At 41.3% G+C, this 7,444-nt stretch overlaps 1 long non-coding RNA gene across 1 annotated transcript; it reads right to left on the bottom strand.

Annotated features, from left to right (window-relative positions):
* Positions 1 to 2,441: 2,441 nt before the first annotated feature.
* Positions 2,442 to 7,444, bottom strand: LOC140583053 (uncharacterized). The gene is made up of 5 exons (XR_011985846.1): positions 7,075 to 7,444; positions 6,899 to 6,980; positions 3,613 to 3,682; positions 3,224 to 3,507; positions 2,442 to 2,692 (listed from the first exon to the last, which is right to left on the bottom strand). It is a non-coding gene; the product is annotated as an uncharacterized lncRNA (long non-coding RNA).

Here is a 7,444-nt window from a genome sequence, read left to right on the forward strand (position 1 = left end):
TTTATATTTCTGCTCCCTACATGGAGTACCTTACATTTGTCTATGTTAAATTTCATCTGCCAGGTGTCAGCCCAGTCACTAATTAAATTAAGGATATTACATCCCCCTTCTTTTATAAATTAAAGATAAACACAGGAGGATGTTAAGCATAGCTTGAATTGCTCAAGACTTCTATAGTCCATGCTTACTTATTCTTATTTTTATTTTAAAAGAAAAATGCTAATTTACATGTATCTTCTTGCAATATATCAAATAATATACACATAAACAAAACATAGATAGGAACATCAGGGGGGTATTCCAGAAAGCAGGTTATGTGACATACCCGGGTAAGTTTAAGGGTAAGTTAGTGGATAACCTCAACTTTCGGTTCCAAAAACGGAGGTTAACTTTCTGGGTATGTACGTAACCATAGCAGCTTACTCCCTGAAGATAACCTGCTCAGTAGCAGGTTATGTTCCAGGGTAAGTTTGTTGCAGAAGGTTACTGAGCATGGCGTGCCCTTTTGATGACGATCCTGTGAACGTGGAGGCATAAATTATACAAGGTTTTTTTCGCCGGGAGAGAGTTATAAGACCGCGTATTGATGTCTTGTCATTTCCTAATGATTATTTGAAAAAGCGTTATCAGTTTTCAAAAGAATCGTTCATTTACTTAACATCTCTTGAAACCGCATATTGCAAATGTCACAAACCCAAACCGCGGGTCTGCGCTTAGCACAGAAAACATTCTGTGCATAGCACTTCGGTTTTTTGCGTCAGGGCATTTTTTGTACAATATGGGCGACGCAGAGCATATAGGAAAGGCAACTGTGTGTAGAGCCGTTCGCACAGTATGTCTGGTACTTAACGCTTCTTACACACGTTTGTACAGTTCCCTGTCCATAAAGCTCTGCGTGTTATTAAAGAGGAATTCCACAGAGTGGTAGGTTTGTCCTTTGTAGTAAAATCTATGATGCATATTTAATATATAGTCATACTATTTATATCTATAGCCTACATGTATTCATCCTGCACACACACACTTGATGCTTCCCTATATGACTTTCTATTTCAGGGTTTCCAAATGTAATTTGGAATACATGTAATACATGTATAGTGACAATAAAAGGCATTCATTCATTCATTCATTCATTCATTCATAATTGGGTGCATTGATGGCACCTACATTCCTATTAAAGCTCCTTCAATAAATGAGGGAGACTATGTTAATAGATAGATAGATAGATAGATAGATAGATAGATAGATAGATGTCTTTATTGTCACTATACAAGTACAGCGAGATAGCGGAGGAAATCTAGTCATAGTATCAATGTGCAGGTAACTTGATTTTGTATCCTTAATTTTTTGCCTTGTTAAAATCATCAAACTCATTACTTTTTCCACTAACTATAGGTAATCAATTATCGTGTAATCAATTACCTTTTTGCAGAATGTTTTTGTGTTTCATTTTGACTTGGCTCAAAGTTCTTCTGTCTCCAGAAGGATTACACCTTATTAAATAAGAAACCATATATTCCTAGTCGATACACATTGTTATTTTAACCTAAAGAAATGAATGGCAGGAAAAGTAAATGCTTTCATAGCGATTTAACAGTAAAAAGGATGCGGAAGGGTTATGTGTTTAATTATTTTGCATTATAATAAAAGGGGAGGCGATGTCAAATTTGCAATTTAATACACACGCATTTACTCTGTCCGTTATTTTTTGCCAAGCCAACTCTTTCTTTAGCCGATGCAGCCGTATTGCTTTTTTTCATTATTATTGGCTTGAATTCCTCATATGCGTGCATTAAAACTTCCAACTCCGCCTCTGTGAAGTATGCCGCTCTCTTTTTTTCACTTTGATTTTCCATTTTGACTCATGAAATCGGCGATCAATTGAAAGCGTCTTTATGTATGCACGGTGCACGCGCATTAACTCTGGGTAACCAATAGGAGGTTGATTGAACTTACTCTTCTCAGGTGTTTTGGAACCGACATACTCATGGTATGCGGGTTTGGGGTATATCAACCCAGAGGTTAAGATTTACCAAATGGTAAGTTAACCAAGCTTTCTGGAATACCCCCCAGCACTTATACATACACAAACATTGTGCATTAATAAATATATACAATACAGTATTTGTCTTCTACAGGGCAATCTGCCTTCACTCTTTACAAATCAATGATTTTCCTTGGTTTAACTGCATGTGGAACCAGATTGTGTTGTGAAAGGTAGGTCTGTAGATGTTTGTGCTGGTTTTTCAATGGCTGTACTTAGCTTATTGTTATTCTGAACTTGCCTCGTGTCTGATGGCTGTTGTTGTTGTGGTTCAGATGTGCTTGGTGTCTCGCGTGTCTCCAGAAGATGTTAGTGATCACCGCAAAGTGTCTGTCTCTCTCGGGTGCAAATCAGGTAAGATTTTCCATCTTTTAAAGCCTTTAGAACAGTTGCTGTCTTCTTTTTGGGAGTGAACAGTTCTTCCTGGACTAAGTGCAGGCAGTGGTTATATACTCCTATCATAATACAGGCTCTGTCTTCTCTGGCATTTCACTCTCCTGATGCGAACTGCTGCTACCTGTGGCAAGCAAGACTGGCCATAAGCATCGACTCATGAGCAGTTATGCTGGTGACTTGAATCCATCTACTAGTGCATATTGATGTTCAGTTAGGCTCATGCAGGGGTCTTTTTCTTCCTGTGGTAAATTCCTGTGAACAGTATTGGGGATCGTTATCTGAAATCACCTTTTCAGGAATGCCGTCTTAATAAATTGCCTTTAATTTATTAAACGGATGTACTAATGAACAACGAGCATGGGCGTCGCCGCCATTAAATCTGAGAGGGACGTGTCCCCCTCACATTTCATAATTATTCATTTGGACCCCCCCACATTTAACATAAAATATTAGTTTTATGCCAGTGTGTCCCCCCCACATCTAAAATGCTTCTGATGCCCCTGACAACGAGGATGTAATCTGTACCTTTCCATGCAAACAGATCGGTAGCAACAGATCACCATGGCATCTTGGGGATCGGATGTGAACACAGTTGCTCATGGGGATTTGAGTTGCAATGCTGCGTGCAGATGGAACATTTACTTATGATGTCCTCAATTTCATGTTGATGCCTGGCCAAAACAGGTCACTGACTCTCTGCTTGCTCTTATATAACCCCCATAAGACCTCTGTGTATACATTTAAACATCTCAGGTCTTAGTGCACAAGGTTTGAGGTTCTTACCTTAGAATGTGGTTGATCTGTGAGATTCCTTCAGGGTAATTACAGCACTCGGGAACTGCTGCTAGGCATTTCCATTTCTTTTCATGCCATCTGACTTGAGTTGTGCATTTCTGCATCATGAGCTGTGGACTGGTAGGACAGTAGAGGAATAACGGCAGAGAACCGGCAGCCAGGGTAGTAGAAAGTCAGACAGAATTAGACTGCCATAACAGGATGGAGATTGAGCGTAGGTCTAACGGGATAGGAGATGTAGGACAGAGCAGGACTGGTTTTGGTGAGATGGTCTGAGCAGTAGGAAGAAATGGAGATGCTTTTAGTGCAGGTGTAACAGGTCAGTCAACGTCAGAAAGTACACTGTGCACATCAGGATACCTAGCTGAAATACCCACCTAAGCTGGGTTCGAACCGGCGACCCTCTGATTTCAGGCACACAGGATTAGCACACTGAGCCACCCGCTGCTGTGGGTAAGATGACTGAGATCAGTAGACACCTTCCTACCTGATCGGGTAACTCATTTTAGCTCAATTAGCCTAGTTGTGTCTTAGACATATATGGATAGCGGCTATAGCGCTCCCATTTGACCAATCGACATGAAATTTGGAGGGTCTCTGCGGTACAGCCTTTCATCAGAGATAGATATTTGGAAATGATTGGCTGAAGCGTGCATGAGATTTAGCTGTCTGATGGAAATGGACGTGGCACCAGTACAGTCAGGGTGTGGCTGGTGGCCATACCTTACCAAAAGTTCCTTTTTTTTCTCTAAATCTTTAAAATGACTATCTCCTGATTTGAAGGACAACAGATTTATGTAGGTTTGCTGAAATACCTAGGAGGTTAACGAAAAAAGCTGTTTTCAGACAAATATAAATCATGCAAAAATGCAAAGATGGAGAACCAATTTATATATGTTACTGGATTTGGCACGACATACTGTAGTGAATTTGACTGGCAATAAAATTTAAGTGTAGGACAAGTAGGACAGGAGATATCGACCAAAACGTGTTGTGGGGCACAACGGCGCCCCCCTCTGACTGACTGGGACGGGTCGGAGGGTCTGAGCAGTGGGTAGCAATAGGCATCTTACTACCAAATTTGGTTGGCCTAGGACTTACGGTTTAGGCTGGGCATTCAGTTTTAGGGAAGAAAAATAATTATAATCGAACCCTCCGGAGGAGTACCTGAGCCCGTCTGAATGGCTGGTTTAATAATAAAAATAGAAGCTTCATTGATCCTCATGGAGAAAACGCTTTTACGTCTTCCCAGCTTGCTTTACGGAGAGTATGCTGTGCACATTGGGCTGCCAAGCTCGAGTACCCACCAAAGCTGGGTCGCCTGATTTATTTCCTGGAGTTTCCTGTTGCTTAGAGGTAGGTTACACCTCTGTGTGTACCTGCACCTCCATGCCGTTGCTGAGTGAACTATCATGGCAATTAATGGATTTACATAATAGCGTGTCTGCAACCAGAATTACTCTGGCAGTGCATTATGTGATTGTGAAGTCATACTTCTGTAGTTGCACGAGCATTCTCTGCAAAGACGGTGGGACTGCAACAAGGGGTTTCTTTAGGATTAATGGTATATCATATAAACCAATATTTAACTGAAAATAGAACAAAGACATATCAAGTGTTGTAACAGAAATTTTATTTTTTTACGACAAATATATGCATAATTTGAATTTGATGCCAGCAACACAATTTTAAAAAGTTGGGACAGTTTACCACTGTGTAGCATCACCTGTTCTTCGCTGATCTCTGATATCAACAAAAACTGAAGTGAAATGTCCTATTCTTGCCTGAAATAGGATTTCAACTGATCAGCAGTTCTGGGTCTCCTTTGTCATATTTTACATTTCACGATGTGTCGACTGTTTTCAATGGGTGGCAGTTCTGGATGGTAGGCAGGGCATTCAAGCACCCAGACTCTTCTGCTACGGAGCCATGCTATTGTAATACGTGCAAAATGTGGGCTGGCATTGTCCTACGGAAATTTACAATGTCTACTCTGAAAAAGATGCATATGTTGCTCCAGAACCTGTATATATCATTCAGCATTAATGGTGCCTTCCAGATGCGCAAGATGCCCAAGCCATGGGCATTAATGCACCCCCACACCATCACGGATGTTGGCTTTTGAACTGTCCGCTGATAACAAGCTGGATGGTCCCTCTCTTTAGCCCAGATGACACGGTGTCCATGATTTCCAAAAAGAATCTGAAATTTTTATTGATCAGATCACAGGATAGTTTTCCATTTTGCCTCAGTCCATCTTAAATGAGCTTAGGTCCAGAGAAGCTGGTGCCATTTCTGGATCATGTTTAGATATGTAGATTCATCCTGCATTATGGCTGCAGTGATGAACTATGTTCACAAACCATGATTTTCAGAAGTGTTCCAGAGCCCATGTAGTGATTTCCACTAAAGAATGATGTCTTTTTTTAATGGAGGATCTGAAGATCACGGCTATCCAATATTGGTTTTTGGCCTTGTCCCATACATACAGAGATTTCACCGATTCTCCAAATCTTTTAGTAATATTATGTACCATAGATGATGATATTCTCAAATTCTTTGCAATATTGCATTCAGGAACATTATTCTTAAACTGTTGCACTGTTTGTCCACACAGTTTTTTTGAGGAGTGGTGAACCTCTCCTCATCTTCACTGCAGAGAGACTCTGCCTCTCTGTGAGGTTCTTTTTATATCCAATAATTTTACTGACCCATTGCCAACTAACTTAATGTCCCCACAATGATAAAACCCTGTTATTTTGAGTTATGTTGTGGGGATCATTTTTCCAGTCCCCACATGGGGAAACTCAATGTTATAAAAATCTATGACTGCAATCAACAAACTAAAACTCTCAAAAGTCTTGTATTTCGTTTATGTCACGATCGGTGCTTATCTGGCCCTGCCTTGTGCATCTTCTCCCTATTCGTCCCCATTGTCCCCGTTTTGTGTTACCCTAGTGTGTTTCTCTGCTTCCTGAGCCTTTGAGTGGCTTAACAGGCGGCCGGGTGTCATCCAGGCAACTCTTTTGATTGTGGGTTTGAGCCTCAACAAGTTGTTGACTGAAGTTTGTTATACTGTACTCTCCTGGTTTACAATGTGTTTATGTATTTCAGTTCCTTGTTTTTTGTGTTTGTGCAGTTTCCAGTTCCTCAGTCAGTCATTGTGGTTGTTACTGTGTGTTAGTTCTTACTGTTCTGATCCTTGCTGGGTCTCCACATGTCTTCTTAGTTGTAGTTTTAGTGGTAGTTTTTGTTTTATCTGTTTTGTTTGTTTGTTTGTGATTGTACCTCCTTTGTTATGCCCCACCATGAGTTTGGTTACTTATGGTTAAGTGTGACCGCACAACCAGATGGAATACCTTTCATAAAGGCAATCTAGGAAGACCGCGCAAATGCGTTACACCAGTGATTTCCCCACATAAAAATGCAGAAGCTTATTAAGCAATGTAGAAGGGCAGGTTAAAACAGTGTAATGACCACACTGATCAACAAAGCCAACATCAATTCCTCCCACACACACACTTACACATGAAAAATAAAATACAATAAAAGCCAATTAAGCTATTAAAATAGGCATAAAGACCAAGGAGCAGCACTGGGCTTCACCGCGGTTGGCTGGACAGAAGGCACCTTCCAAACCCTACACACCACTCGTGAACCCACCTCTAGCGGAAACCAGTGCAACGCCAAGCAAACCCTCCACCTCCTACAACTCAGCTTACTGCCCACTTCAGCCCCACTGCTCCTGTACAATAAAACAAAAATAACAAATAAACAAAAAAACAAATGAAACTGCCCCACCGCCGACACACGACGGAAGGGGCAATATAAATGCCTACCTTCGGGAGGGCCGTCAAGTGAAGAAACGAAACTGCGATGTAGACAAAACAGCAGAATCACCAGGGATTGCAAGACGGAAACCAAGGGAGCAACAATCACTCCCGCTGCCATATGCAGCCAAATCTGCGAAACATAAAAATGAGAGAATAACATTACACACCAGAGTATGCAATAAATGGCAGTATACGCTCACACATACCCACCAGCGCGCTGAAACCACTGCCCTGAAAGCAGAGGGGAGGGGACACTGCAAGCTTCACAGGCTTGCTCACTAGGAGGAGAACAGCAGGCCAGAGACCAGGATTAAATTAGGCCTGCAACCCAGCCAGGGCTTGCGAGATGCAATAAGCGACCTACCTCACCAAACAC

This window comes from Paramormyrops kingsleyae, chromosome 25 (assembly GCF_048594095.1).
Source record: "Paramormyrops kingsleyae isolate MSU_618 chromosome 25, PKINGS_0.4, whole genome shotgun sequence".
Taxonomy (NCBI): Eukaryota; Metazoa; Chordata; class Actinopteri; order Osteoglossiformes; family Mormyridae; genus Paramormyrops; species Paramormyrops kingsleyae.